We start from the raw sequence: 16,160 nt of genomic DNA, 5'->3' as shown, positions 1-16,160 counted from the left end.
AGCTAACTACATATATTTTAATAAAATCAAAGTTATGCAAAGTAATCACAGTTCCTAATTATTACTCTAACCTGAAAAAGACCTCATAATGCCGGTGCTGTTTAACTAAATTCAGGTCGCTGAAACATACAGCTACTATCAATCCGCTGTGACACATACTAGTTACGTTGCTGGAATCTTTGTAGCTACATATTTGGGAAAAACAATTTTTTTAGCTGTTTTGGAAAGCTTCGATGATGTTAAAAATTGAAATGTTCTCTTAAAGACTACGTAAAGTCACAAGGACTCAAGTCAGGCGAATAAGGAGGCTGAGGAGCCACAGAAATGTTTTTACTGGCCAAAAACTCGTTTATTGAAATTGCAAGGATGGCGAAGTCGAAGATCAAATGCAAAAAAACAAAGTAAAGTAATCGCCTATTTTTTCAGGCGGGGCTTAACGTCCAACTACCGAATGGCAAACGTACTTTACTATTTCTCATTTAACCATTAAATAAAATCCAAGGCCTAAAGACCGGGAATCGAACCCAGTACCACAATGCATATTAGCTTTGCAGGTCTCTTAACCCGCTCGGCTACCGTGGCGCCTAGATCAAATGCATGCTGATTTGTTTTTTTTTCGATATCCACGGAAATCGTCCACAAAAAGTTTCCACCTCAAGGTCAAAACGGTCAATCAAACACTTTTACCGAGAGGTTCTTCGTGAAAAACTTCGAAAAAGGGGTCATTCGTGTGGAGACCAAACATCAAGAACAAGTGTGTGTTGCATTACGATAAATGCTCCTTGTCACACACAGCAATTTCAATAAACGAGTTTTTTTTGGCCAGTAAAAAACATTCCTGTGGCTCCTCCAGCCTCCTTATTCGCCTGATTTGAGTCCTTGTGACTTTTTTTTCTCTTCCAGAAGTTGAAAAATCACCTGAAGGGAACTCATTTTGGGACAGTTGAAAACATTCAACCGACCAGCTGAAGGCTATTCCAGTATCGGGAGTTCGAGCATTGCTATGAGGAGTGGAAGAAACGTCTCCAGCGCTGTGTGGCTTCAGAAGGAAGTTATTTTGAAGGTGACAATATAGAATTGTAATTCTTTTTGAATAAAACTTTTTTTAAAAAATCAGTCTCATTACTTAATTTATAGACCTCGTCTGTATGCTAGTCGCCTCCGTCCACGACACTTAATTGGTAGTTGGACGGTAAAGCCGGCCTGAAAAAGTAGGCAATTACTTTACTTTACTTTTACTAAGTTGCTTTAAATAAGATTCAGCGGGTAAAAAAAGTAGTCCTAATTATTCATAACAGGCGCTTAGTTGACTCAAAGGAGGTTCAATTTTAACAGAAGTGTTTACATGTTTAATTATGAACGAACATGATTTTTAATTTATTTTATTTCTGATTTAGAATGCTGTATCAAATAATCGAAAGAGCAATTTTGAATTTTGTATATTTAGAAAAACCACTTGGAGCACCTCTAAAAAAAAAAATGCCTCAAAATCAGCTCAAGACCTAAAATATTTATGAATACTGTAAGCATACCTCTAAAATATTTTTTATTTTTTTTTGTTATTCCTAATACTTTTTCTTACAGCTTACAGTAAGAGAAACTTTTTACTTACAGTAAGAGAAAACTGTAAGAGAAAAATTTTTAAATACGTGAAAAGTAGAGTTAGGTGTATTTTGGCTTCTTTTTTTTTGCAGAAGTCATGGTACTTTGCTTGGTGGGTTTGCCAACATCCCCCTATACTTGAATCCCGTGATTGGGTCGATGAATGGAATGGGCGTGGCCTAAATGGGCGAGACTAAATACCCCCACCATTGTAAGAAAATAAAATAAAAAAAAAAAACATTCTTGGTACTTGGCCACGCCTACATTTCAAAATGTTTACCTTACTGGAAGCTACCTAGTACTGTTTCAAAGTTTGGCTCGCAAGTCCAAGGGTGTTTTCTAGTTTTGTTATTCCGTTGGTTATAGTGTAATGTGAATAGTTTTTAGGTTATAAAAATCGTGAATAAGATTTGTTTAGACTATCTTAAGTTTATTTTTATTTTTATTATTTTTTATTTTTATTTCGGAGTTCTATTTATTAAGGGTAGTTTATTTATTTTTGGAAAAAAATTCACACTCAAAGATAAATAAATAAAAATATGTTACCTTCTAGAAGAAAAATAAATAAGTTGTGTAATGTGTAGTAAAAACTAAAAATACGAACTAGATTATTTATTTGGAAAAATAGATACAAAAAAATAATAATACTAAAAACAGTTTATTCAGTTTTTTCAAGAAATTAGAAGACATTTATTTCTGTTTATTGGCTGAAAAGTAATCGAGGAAGCCTCATCAAAAAACAATCCAAAACAAAGCAAAATAATCTATAAAACAAAATACTTACCAACAAGGTATCATTTACACAGTAAGTACCATTAAAAAATTTGTTTCAATTGTACCGTCAAAGATTGTAGAATAATATTTCTTTTTTTAACCCAGAAATATTTATCTTGATATAAACATTTATTTTTCTCTTTTACTTTTTTTTGAATTTAATCCAAAAATTTTCTTTTAGTTTAGTAAAAACGAGTTATTTGACAACATTCAAGCATAGTTTAGATTCCATTTGTTAATAAAGTGTAAAGTTGGAGCTTATTACCGAAATATTTAAAAAATAATTACAGTAATGTGTAAGCCAGTTTGCTGTTTAAACCATAAGCTTATTATCATTAGATAAATCTACAAAAAATTATCTAATTTCTACTATTGACTTTATTTTTATGTTTAACTCAAAACAATTAGTTAAAAAAAAAAAAAAACCACTTATTCGTACTCAGGGGACCCCAAATCGTGTTCATTTCCGGTATGTACCGCTTTCTTACACATCCTCTTATGAAAATGGAAGTAATTTGACTAACCACAAAACTGTGGCCCATTAAAAACCCAAATTTAAAACCAGAACGTTTTTATTGAAGAAACTAGACACAATTTTGAACAAAGAAATATCCTTTAAAATAATAATGAATTAAGGAATCTCTATACGCTTTAAATGAGCTATAAATTTGCAAAAATGATTCTTCAACGCAATAGTATTCATAAAAACTATTAACTTTATGTGGGTATTAAAATATACCCACATAAACGTAGATAAAAAAAAAACCCAAATAATTTAGCTGAGTATATTTTTATTTACTGCCCACAAATCTTATTTCAAAACTGTCTTTAAATTACGAGTAAATCTTTATAAACGCCATATGTATGATGTGATAATGTTTAGAGTAAATCAGAAAGCCAAAAGTCTGTAGTTGGTAATTATCATTAGCTATACATAGCTTTTGCTCTAAACATAGCTCAAAATTTACTAGAAAATTAACTTTTAATTGCGATAATGTTAATGAAATCCAAGTAGTTCTTAAATCAATGCATAGTGAACTCAAAACGCTAAAGTCGGCTAAAATCTGTAGAAATTATCACATTATTTTACTTAAATCCATGTGGATTTCCGATACTTTTAAGAAAATCCAGTAATAGAGCTACGAATACCGTGTATTATTTAAATAAAATTGAAATTTGAATCTAGCAATTAAAGAATGCCGTTAACTGTGACAGACATCGCTAAAAAAAATATATATATATATTACAATTTCTGATCGAAAATTGGTCCAAAAAAAACTCCAAAATTATAACCAAAGCGGCATATTGACACTGACACTAGCTCCCAAATAACTAGAAATATTAGAAGGTAGAGCCAAAAAAATTATTTCGTCTAAATATCTAATAATCGAAATCTGAATCCACAATTTTGTTTAAAATATTCTCACGATTAGTACCTACAAAACTTGTCTGTGAAAACATTTGCGTGTCCTATATTTAAAAGAACCCACAAATTTGGAACTATCTATTAACATATTTTTTGTAGTAACCGCTCAAAATTTTTCCTTCAAAATTATAAATCACAAAAAAAACTATGCTTTTAAAACAAAGCATTAACCGCTATAATAAACTGAGTCGTTTTTTAACGCTTAAATTTAAGTTAGCCGTTGAAAGTGTTAATCAAAATATACAATGAAAGTTAAAGTTCAAATTTTTATATTAATACAAACTAGAAATTAGAACCCACATTTCGAGAACTATTTTAAGGAAGCTAGGAGATTTAAAAAACTAGAAATGTAAGGAAACGGCTAGAAATTACCCGTTAAACATGAAGTATTTCTTAAAAATTCATTGAAAACGACGGTAAAATTAACCACATTCAACTGAAAAATAACTTAAGTAAAAATTATTTAAAAAATCCCTAAACTTTAACCCAAATAGAATTAGTTTTAATCCTAACTACTAAAAATCCCTATGAAAACCATGGATTTTTTTCTAAATATATCTATTTATACAATCAGAAATATGAAAGTCTGCTAGTAAAACATACCTAAGTTTGTAAACAATAAATTTTGCTCAAAATGTACTGAGAATCATACATTCATTTATGTAAAAATTTGTGCATAAATGGAATTTAGTATTTTACAGTGTTTAGAAAACCTAAATTGCCGTCTATGTCATCCTAAAATCTTTATTTATACTTCTTTAAATAAATAGATTATTAATTCGAGTTTACAATAGATTACAAACAATGTTTAGAAAACAAATCCAGAATCGAATTCCAAAATATCGAAAAAACCGCTGAAAGAGCCGGAATTCACTAATCACCTCATGACAGTGAATATTTAAATGTTCCAAATTTGAAGAATTTTGTACTTAAATTTAATTAAAATTTCAAAGACATAAATTTATTTCCTTAAAAATACAATTTCCTTTATTACGGCCATTTTGTAAGAGATTTTATTTTGTTCGTTTATTTATTTTATTTTATTATTTAAAAATTTAATTTTCATTAAAGGCAAAACAAATAAACAGTCGCAAAAAATGCAATTAATTTACAAAATTTCTAAATGGTGAAACCTAAAAATATATTTGTTAGACAATTTGGAAGTTTTGTTAGAATTTATTAGCGAGTTATACAAAAATATATTAAGAGTTCGCTAACAAATTCTGAAAGTGTGATATTTACAAAATTTTGCAATAAAATTTATACGAAAGAATAATTATTTAGAATAGTTTGCATTCATATCAAATTTTTAATCAGTCCAACCTTTTTTGGTTTTCGAATAAGAAATCTTCAAATTTGGAAATAGATAATTCTGGTCTAATCTTTACGAAGTTATACAACTATAATAGATTAGACGATTTCAGTTTCACTTTAATTACCAAACTAGACTAGCCTAGACAAAATCTTATTTACACCATTCACAATGACATACGCTTTAAATTAACAGCCTTGTAAATTAGTAATATCTAAATTGGATGTAACTAGAGATTTGGTAAAGTACATTTGCAATGGGGACTTAATTGTGCTCAGACTTTAATACTTTTAAAGCGTTTTGCGGTGAAAGAGGATTTAGTTTAAACTTGCAAGCACTTTACGCTCGATTTACTTTGTAAACTCTAAAGCATACTGGGATATGTTTACGCAACGAATTGTACATATTGAAGCATTAACTTTTTTTCTTTTTTTACTGTACTGGGTTAGAGTAAATATTGTAATCGAATTATAGTTTTCAGTAAAATAAGTTTACGCTGTTAATAAATGATTTAAAGTCTTTGGAATTCAAAAAGAAATTTTGTATTATTTGATGGGTTCTTTTAACACAATTAGATAAATGATTCCTTAAAATTATCACAGTTTAAAAAGCATCTTGGATGGGACAAGGACGGATTTTGGAAACGGTGAGCCGAGCTGGAAGAATTTTCAGAACTAGTAGCCCATTTTTGGTTTCCTCTTTTCCAAACTAAGAGGAAGTATTGCAATCGTGCCGAGTTTTTGATAACCACTTGTCACTAGAAATACACTTTTGAGTTTGTTTTAATTTAGAATAGGTTTTTATTTTTGTAAATGAACACTAACTAAAAAACAAACAACGAATAATCCCGGTAATCTCAAAATATATTTCGTTTACCGAACAAACAATAACTAAGCAATGAAATTCTATTAATTGAAATAAACAAATTATTCTGTTTGAAATTGTCTCGGAAATTTGGACATTTTTTTGCGATAAAGAGATAGGTTAGGTTTACTTCTAAAGTTTTCATTTTTAGTGGAAGATTGTTGTCCCGATATCTACATAAATAATTAACATGGATTAAATGAGTTGCCAAAATTCATGGAGTATACGGAAAATGGAGTGACAGAAATTTGGAATTTTCTAGATTTCTCCTTTATTTTTCACGATTTTCACATAAACCAAATCGAACTGAACTCCTAAACAGCCTGGAATAATGGGTACCAAATTAAATATCATTAACCCTAAATAATTTAAATTTAATATTTGTGCTGATCTCAGCGGTTTATGAAATTTAGCTGCTCTGTTTTGCTCCACCATCTGTTGGAAACAGTCTGGTGGTTCAAATTACAAAAACTAAAAACAAAAAATGCAACCAAATTGTTAAAAAATTTGATTACACACTTTATTCCCACGCGGAGATGCCAGATTCGAATCCAGCTGCCTGCTTATATAGTTCACTTCTCCTAGGGGTCTTCTTTCAGCATACTATCCGGCTGTGTACTGTACAAAAAGCTTCGGGCACTAATGACTGTGAAAGACAGGTCTTAAATTAAAAATAAAATTTAAAAAAACATGGCTTTTTCTTACTAAAATTTTCAAGATTCGAACTTATTCACCTTTATCCAACTCAGAATTTCCGAAACATGTTTCTCACTAACATAACATTTTATTTGTTTATTTATTTACTTTTATTTATCACCTTTATCAAACTCCGAATTTCCGAAACATGTTTCTCACTAACATAACATTTTATTTGTTTATTTATTTACTTTTATTTATCACCTTTATCAAACTCAGAATTTCCGAAACATGTTTCTCACTAACATAACATTTTATTTGTTTATTTATTTACTTTTATTTATCACCTTTATCAAACTCCGAATTTCCGAAACATGTTTCTCACTAACATAACATTTTATTTGTTTATTTATTTACTTTTATTTATCACCTTTATCAAACTCAGAATTTCCGAAACATGTTTCTCACTAACATAACATTTTATTTGTTTATTTATTTACTTTTATTTATCACCTTTATCAAACTCCGAATTTCCGAAACATGTTTCTCACTAACATAACATTTTATTTGTTTATTTATTTACTTTTATTTATCACCTTTATCAAACTCCGAATTTCCGAAACATGTTTCTCACTAACATAACATTTTATTTGTTTATTTATTTACTTTTATTTATCACCTTTATCAAACTCCGAATTTCCGAAACATGTTTCTCACTAACATAACATTTTATTTGTTTATTTATTTACTTTTATTTATCACCTTTATCAAACTCCGAATTTCCGAAACATGTTTCTCACTAACATAACATTTTATTTGTTTATTTATTTACTTTTATTTATCACCTTTATCAAACTCAGAATTTCCGAAACATGTTTCTCACTAACATAACATTTTATTTGTTTATTTATTTACTTTTATTTATCACCTTTATCAAACTCCGAATTTCCGAAACATGTTTCTCACTAACATAACATTTTATTTATTTATTTATTTACTTTTATTTATTTTCTTTAACTCACTGATCTCAAACGAACGGCAAAGATATAATGCTGGTGTTAAATGTTACGTGTACCACGTTTTTTCAATTTTTACCTTCCTATTTTTTTTGTAAAAGATTTTGGTCATTCACATGTTGGAATGAAATATTTACTTTTTGTGCGGATGTTCTAAAAAAACTCTACAGGCAGATTTGAAACATTCAATGATCATTTACTGTTACAAATTATGTATTGAAGAATGTGCATTTCATAGAATATGCAACCGTGATTGCATAGTTGTTTACTGTTTAGTATACCATACATTTAGATATAGTAACAGTTATTAGAGATTTAAGTGATTATTTTGACTCCTCACTCACCATTTTTCGTACCGATCATAAAGGCAGTGGAAATGTTAAAAATATATAAACGATATTTCTACTGATAAAACTATGAACTGTTGTTTAGTCAGTTTTTGGTCAGAGTATTGCTCCATAAATAGGTGTAAATTAGGCTACGCCTTCTTTGTTTTCCCGATAAGCGAGCTAATTCTTCACATAGATAAACTCAATATTGATTGAAGAAGTATCTGATACAGGAGCGCACCCTGAATTCGGGGGACTTGTTTAAGAAGTCTATCCTTTTACCTTTCCATTTTAAAACTATACCCTGTTTTAAGGTACAACCCTAATTACCTTCTTAATGAGTTTATTTCTGTCTACAAAATAATTTGGGCAATATGTTCTGTTCCTTTAAACTCAAGACTGTGCGCGGTACTGTGATTGGCTCTAGGATTGAAGAATGGTGTTGCTAGCCCGAATTGTGATAACTCGGTAAGCCTGAGAAAATAGGTTTTACCGAGAGTGCTATAATATTTGTCCTGCTAAGGACAATTAATTTTGGAATTGTAATTTTCTCATCTACTGCCTGTTGAAGTCCTACGAAGTTAATTCAAGAAGTTTGAACCTTGAAGGGCAATCTCATGAATATTATTGGTACCTGTTGTCTGGATGTTCGAGCCATTCAGGACAATAGCTTAATGAGACGGCAGGCTGGCTGGGCCGAGCAGGATTCCCATGGTGCACTCAAAGAATCTGAGCTATTACCCTGCTGAGCAATATGCCGCATTAGAATAATGAACAAAGCGTGGACGTACAATGCGAAGTTATAACAATGGCCGGGTGAGAATCTCTTGCCAGCGATAGGCGATAAGTTCATGTTCAAATAATCGTGTTAGTTTATTGCACGATTACATTACTCTAAAGCTGGGAAGACAGTTGGGCGATCGTAGGCCTCTTGTCGGGTAAACACTGAATGGATTTGTCGTTGGATAACTTGTATAGGATTTGTGAGAAAGAAGAACGAGACGGTACTTCACGGTATTAAGTATTTCCTGCCGGTGCGGAGGGTGCAAAAAAAGGATGAGCTCTTCCGAGAAGCAGTACTCGTACCTTCTAGGAGTCCATTTTGAGAGTGGTATTACAAATCTCTACTCTACTCTAAAATTTAGTCCCAATTTTAAATTAATGAATTTTTTTTTAATGCAAATGGATGCATGTTTCTCAATAGAAGTAGGAAAGTGTATTTTTTGCAAATTATTGGAAAAATTTAAAATTTTCATACAATTTCGGGTCGTGTGTTTCCACTTCTGAAAGCCCCATGAATGCGTCTATCAAATGGATGCCACAGACAGCCTAACACAACTAGCCTCTGTCTTATTTCGTTTGCATACGCCGCGCAACAAGAACATTTAATTCTGCTAATATATGTACCAAAAGTCCAAATTATTGGTACAATAGGTTGGATAATCAGGTTACTCAGGCTAGGGAGGTTAGGAAAACCTTTGTATGCTGATGATTTGTTTTAGGCTTGACAAAACAAGTCTAAAGCCTCATTCATTTTCAACTTTTTAAGGTCTTTCAATCGTTTTCAAGCGAAGAGCCTTGTAAAAACCAGTGAACAATAGAAGTGCTTTGTGCAAAAAGGAGTTATCTACATTTTTTTCAGAAAATGTGTTTAGTGGCGCCCCCTATTGTATGTTCAATTCTACATCTTTTGGTGCATAAACGAGTCTTTATGCAGACTCGTTTATTATTACTTATTCTCTAACCTAGGTTAGATTTGGAGCAAAAATGAGTTTTCTACTGCAGATAACTTTCTTTTGCTCCAAACAGAAAAGATGGCGCAATCAATCAAACATGATTTTGGTCATATCATTGGTCGTGATAACATATTAGGTAGATATTATTGTATTATTTTTCTTTTTGACAGGCATAATAATATATCTAACATTCGCTTCGACAAAACACAAAATGCCACTTAAAAGCTCAAAAACAAGAAATCTGTTGACTAAATATGTACTCGAGTTTAACTGAAAATTATGATTTTGGTGCAAAAAAAGAGTTAGCTGCAAAATAACGTTTGCTTATAGCAAGCTTAAAAAATGCCCTAGAAAGTTCAAATTGAGCCCCAAATGACCCCCATCACAATATATTAACTAATCCTTACAGCAGACACAACATAAGGAATACATCTTAAAGCATATTTAGCTTTTTTGTAACTAGTAAAAATTTTAAAAAACTGTAGATAACTCCTTTTTGCACCAAGCTCTTCAATTACAAAAATATAACCTCTGGTTACGCTTTACTTCTCAAATCTAAGGAGGTAGCACAAAGATGTCACAAAAAAAAAAAAAATTATAGAACTAAATGACATTATGTCCATAAACTAGTAGACCTAACTTCATTTTGAACATACCCAAAAACTGCAGGCCGACTGTTTTTTGGTAGTTCTGTTTAATATATTCGAAAAAAAACTGGATAAGATGGTCAAATTCTTTCTGGATTAACTAAAACTTGCTGATGTCTTCACGGATCTATTGGCCGCCATAATTTTTCAACCTGAAAATAAAAGATCAGAATGTAAATTTATGTCAGATGGTCTAATAGTGCGATATTCAGGAGTGACTCATTGTCAAGATGACTTTGCTCTAAGTACCTAGAGGCTCAGACAGCCTTCGAGTGTGTCAGACGCACGTGTAAACACCCACCATATCTTTGGAAGAGTATTTTGGAAGCGTATAGGTTTGACAGTTTCCAATCACATTGTTTATTTTACTTAACTGGGTGGCCACAGAGACTGGAAGATAGCTTTACCCAGTTATGTGAAACGCTTTGGACCAGTTAGTCTTGAATCTTCCAAAAAAAGTATACTTATCTCAAAAAGATAGTGAAATTTTACAATTTTTGCTTTCAGTTTGTTCCAACACAAACCAGAAATTGTGAACTTAAAAGGTTCTAATGATAGTTGTACTTAAAAATATGGTTAGATTGCAAGTGCTGGGGATAAAATCGTTGATTGCGTTGATAACGCGCATGATTATTGTATCCTTAACTGGTTTCGGACTTTTATCCAAAATCAGAAGATTGATTTATCAGTTTAGTGTTGAGAATTCGACCACATTACGTTCTCGCACTACATTTGCTGATCGAGTGAGGTGAGACGGTAACGTAAATGAGGTTGAATTCTCAAAATCAATCTTCTGATATTGGATAAAAGTCTGAAACCAGTCAGGGATACAATAATCATGCGTACAATGACGAATAAAATCAAAAGATAGTAGTTTTCTAGTTTTCTCCAGTCTCTTTGTTTATTTTTGTACTGTGCTCTCGTGAAATTCTAAATTTTGTTGTTGTTTTTGTTTGTTTTTGAGTTTAAAGTTCAAGCAGATTGATGTAAGATCTACAAAGCATTTAATGCTCAAATTATACTTTGAAAATAGTTTTTTTGAAAACAGCTAAGTTTTAATTTTTCTTTTAAAATAGAACTTAAAAAGAAATATCGCGTTTCTTCTAACCTATCAGCTCTTTTGTATGGTATACTGAATTTAAACGCGGTTATTCAGCAGTAATTTGATTTAACTCTATTTCAAATTGTTTGTAATCTTTTGGATTAATCTTCAATTGAATAAGAAAATGTAAAAAGTCTTTATTTTACTAAGTTTGAGTTCAAAACAAAAGTTTCTTGAAAATTGATTTAAAATATCATTAAGTCAAATTACATAGCCAAAAAAAACCGTCAGTAGAGTCAATAAAACAATAAGTATTTTGGAAAAACTGGTTAGGAGCTTCTTACAGCTCATTGTTCGTTGATGTAAAGTGTTGTTTGTTACGAAAGAACACTGTTACCAGGCCGGCAGTGCACTGAAAAAGCTCCGAGCGGCAATGATGTTCACATGTTGACGCGCCTTAGATTAAAAGGGCTAAAAAAGACAGTCATAAAACTCTTTTTCTTTCCCTACCCCTATTTAGAGATCTTGTAGTGGTCAAGAGTGTGACTTTGTAAGTGGGTGATTTCCAGTTTGTATCCTGCGTATATCTACGTTTTCTTTATTAGAAAAAACTGTTTATAGTTAAGTATGAGCTTCCGCCCCCGTTCACGACACCTAATTGGTAGTTGGACGTTAAGTCCCGCCTGAAAAAAATAGGCGATCACTTTATAAAGTAAAGTAATTGCCTGTTTTTTTCAGGCGGGCTTTACGTCCAACTACCAATTAGGTGTCATGGACGGAGGCGACTAGCAAACATACTTTACTGTAAATTTCTTTTATTAACCATTAAATAAAATCTAAGGCCTGTAGACTGGGAATCGAACCCAGTACCACAATATATATTAGCTTTACAGGTTGCGCCTCTAACCGTTCGGCTACCGTGGCGCCTGATAACTTTATATATTCTTGGGAAACCCATTTGTCATTTTTTTAATCGGTTACCTCGTCCGTTGGCTGCATCATTCATTTTTAACATTTTCTTCCAGGTGCTCATTTTCTGTTCATCACCTGTCCCAGTCGTACAAGAGAGAATCGAAAAAGGATAATCTCTTGCCCCTATCCATTCGGTACAAACATATCCACATTCAGGTAATCACGGCCATTGGAATAGAATAGTCTTAGGGTTTGCGTATACTGGATTCCAATGTGGAGAACCAGGGTTCGAATCCCGCTGCTGGACCTTGGCTTTTCTTTTCTTAGGAGCTACTTACAGCTAACTCTCCGGTAATGCGATAGTGAAGCATGTAACGAGAGAACACTGTCCGGAGGCTGGATAAAGCACCGAGCCCAAATGACCTCAGATGTTGACGGGCTCCTTTCAGATAGAAGAAGAGATATTCGCGGTTTGCTGGTTCAGTGTAATTAAACATCTGTAAAAAGGCCGCTTTCGCTAAAACGGTTGATAATCTGTATGGTTGATTTGAAAACCTTTTTTCGGCACAAATGAGTTGTAAGAACCTATTTAAGAATCTATTTTTGCCTTTTTTTTTTTGAACTATCTGATCTAATATAAAGAAGGTAAATCCACAATTTAATCATTTTACCTAGAAATTATTTACGCTTATACTAAAGAAGATTTCTGATTTACCTGTAACCAGTAAATATGTGTTTTCCTTGTGTGTTATATATCTGTTTGTGGTAGGTTAGTCTAGCAAAGGGGGCTCAAGTAATTTGATTCTGCAATAAACCTTGTTTACAAGACACTACTAGCCTGTCACAACAAGCGCCTTGTATAAAAGCCAAAACCGTTTACCTACTTACCTCTACAAACAAGCGTGTAAAGTATTTCTGCCCTCACGTACAGTGACGTGATTAGGGGTCTAGTGCTACCCACTAAATCTTTTACACAAACATTGTAGCCTACTAGTTCTTTGTTGATTTTTTTATTTGTTTTTATTTACAACCATAGATGGTAGTTAAATCTATAAATTAGTTTTATTTAAATGACTACTGTTTTACGAATCTTTCATTTTGTTTGTTTAATCTTTAGTTGAGATTCACACGATCTTTTATAATCACAGGTAATACAATTAAACATTCTTGAAACCTAGAATTTCTACTGAAAATGTTGTTAAAAAACTTTAATTATAGGCGCCACGGTAGCCGAGCGGTTAGAGCCGAGACCTGTACAGCTAATATATGTATTGTGGTTCTGGGTTCGATTCCCCGGTCTTAGACCTTGGATTTTATTTAATGGTTAATAAAAGAAATTTACAGTAAAGTATGTTTGCTAGTCGCTACCGTCCACGACACCTAATTGGTAGTTGGCCGTAAAGCCTGCTTGAAAACATATAGTACACTTAATTATAACGAGGTGCCACGGTAGCCGAGCGGTTAGAGGCGAGACCTGTAAAGCTAATATGTATTGTGGTCAGGGCTGGATTTTCCTATAGGCTAACTAGGCTTCAGCCTAGGGCCTCAAGATCAAGAGGGGCCTACATTCAAATTGTTAACAGAATTAAAATTACATTATTCTAAAAACGGTACCAATAACACACATGTTTCATTAACGTATTGATATATATCACAGTAGTGATGTATTTTATTATCTCTCATGTAATTTACGAACTTAATAATGGGAGGTGAAAGGGCCTCATAAGTGGAATAGCCTAGGGCCTCTTTTCATCTGAAGCTGGCCCTGATTGTGGAACTGGGTTCGATTCCCGGTCTAGTAGGCCTTGAATTTTATTTAATGGTTAATAAAAGAAATTTATAGTAAAGTATGTTTGCTAGTCGCCTCCGTGCACGACACCTAATTGGTAGTTGGACGTTAAGCCCCGCCTGAAAAAATAGGCATTAGTTTACTAACATTAATTATAATGAAATTGTGAGTATTTTTGATATCATAATCCCCAATATTTTCTGAAAATTGCTATAACCAAATTGTTACCTCCTACCAAAGGTGCACCGAATTTTTTTAGTATTAATGCATTACTTTTTCAATTTAAAACAATGCTTTAATTTTGGATAAAACAACGCTATCTTAATGGAATTGTTTCTGAGATTTACTAAATAATTTAAGTAACTTGACAACCTAAATGGCATAACAAGAAAAAAACAAAGCAAACCAAAAAGCTATAAAGGGAAGAGATTAGCTATGCGGTTAGCGTATTGGAGTCCCACGCGGAGGTCCCGGGTTCGAATCCAGCTGCTGACCCTTAGATTTTTTTTCTTCCTAGGAGTTTCTTACAGCTCACTGTCAGGTGATGGCATTGCACTGGAAAAAGCTCCTGGCGCCAATAACCTTAGATGTTGACCCGCCTTAAATCATTAAAAAAAAACAAAAAAAACTATAAATTAGGCAGAAGGAAGGGATTAGCTATGCGGTTAGTGTGTTGGATTGCCACGAGAAGATCCCGGGTTCGAATCCGGCTGCTGACCCTTAGATTTTCTCTTCCTAGGAGCTTTACCATCCGGTGATGGTAGCTAAAGTAGAGTTTGCCTTCTCTATGATCAAGTAACGCGCTGGTTGAGGGTGATCTCAACCCGCCTCTTTGGGGGCCCCAAGCGGGGGAGTGACTGGGTCTTCAGCCTCAACCGCGGTGGTGACATCCTTCTTTTGTAAAACGAGCTTGCACAGGGGTTCTGGCATATCCGAATGGATAGGAATGGATCTTAAAGAACCCTAAGTACTTAGACAGCAGCTGGTAAGACGGGAAAGATTGTCCGTTGATGGCAACATTGCATATCGGTGAGATGCAATCAGTCACTAGTTCCCCGAGGTTGGGGAGACACTTCTTATTTCTATTTCTCACCTTCTATTCCTTCCATCCCCCAAGAATTAACAGTTACTGTTGGTTCTTGGTTCCCGGGGATACTGTATTCCCGACCCGTGAGGCAACGGGTCAAATCAGTAGATGGCAAGTAGTAGGACTATCGGGCTTGCGATCAGACACGCCAGGTTACAAGCCCAATTGCCGGCGATTGAGGTAGGACTCGTAGTGGCCTGTGGTTAATCAAGAGCTCCGCTGTCCCCGGACTTGAGCTGAGCGGGTGGACACACTGCCAATATAAATGTGTACCCTGCTATCGCTTGACGATGAAAGTACCCTTCGCTACGGAGGTGCGGCCGACCAGAATTAAAGAAGAGCAGCCTTCTCTACGATCTGGTAGTGGTGACCAACTTATGTTGGTCCAATGCGCTGGAGGCCAAGCAGGGGAGTGGCTGGGTGGGCCCTTCTGCCTTGGTGAGGCCTAGCACAACAGTCTCGCCGGGTGGTGACATCCTTCTCTTGTAAAACTACCTCGTGCTTGCACGAGAGGATTGATATGTCCGAATGGATGTCCCCTAGTACTGGTGAATGAACGACAAAGATTGGAAGTATGTCCGGTGATGGAAGGCAGTGCACCTACAAAAAGCTCCGGGCGCCAATAATCTCAGATGATGACGCGCCTTAATTTGTAAATAATAATAACAATAATTAGGTAATTTCTATAATGATTGAGGTTTTGTCTTTTATTTTATTTTCTTTACAAGTCTCGCAAGTACCAAATGGTATTTTATTGCTAACTAACGATTGCAACAGGATATCAAGCAGGGCAAATCAAACTGGATATAAGAGACCATTTCCTTTTTCCTACTGTCATAGTCTCCACAGTATCAGGAACCCAAATCACAAGGGGACACTCCGTAAAGTTGTTTTCTGAGCCTATCCATGACTTATAACAGTCTACCTAAAGTGTGTTTTATAAAACCCCAGATCTCTTGATAGAAAGTACTTATTTCCGCATCAAAAG

The 16,160-nt window shown here is 33.6% G+C and overlaps 1 protein-coding gene across 2 annotated transcripts in view; it reads left to right on the top strand.

Moving 5' to 3' along the window:
* Window positions 1-1,908: 1,908 nt before the first annotated feature.
* LOC141461776 (paired box protein Pax-6-like) overlaps window positions 1,909-16,160 on the top strand; it is a 101,374-nt gene continuing 87,122 nt past the window's right edge. For both annotated transcript variants that reach the window (XM_074143095.1, XM_074143094.1), the window contains exon 1: window positions 1,909-2,407. The gene's annotated coding sequence lies outside the window, so the exon portion shown is untranslated. The remainder of the gene's footprint in view (window positions 2,408-16,160) is intronic.

The sequence above is a fragment of the Rhodnius prolixus genome, unplaced genomic scaffold, assembly GCF_049639745.1.
Source record: "Rhodnius prolixus isolate KJV_2025 unplaced genomic scaffold, Rpr scaffold_12, whole genome shotgun sequence".
NCBI classification, from domain to species: Eukaryota; Metazoa; Arthropoda; class Insecta; order Hemiptera; family Reduviidae; genus Rhodnius; species Rhodnius prolixus.
The sequence above is the reverse complement of the archived record's forward strand: the minus strand, read 5'-3'. Positions and strand labels throughout refer to the sequence as shown.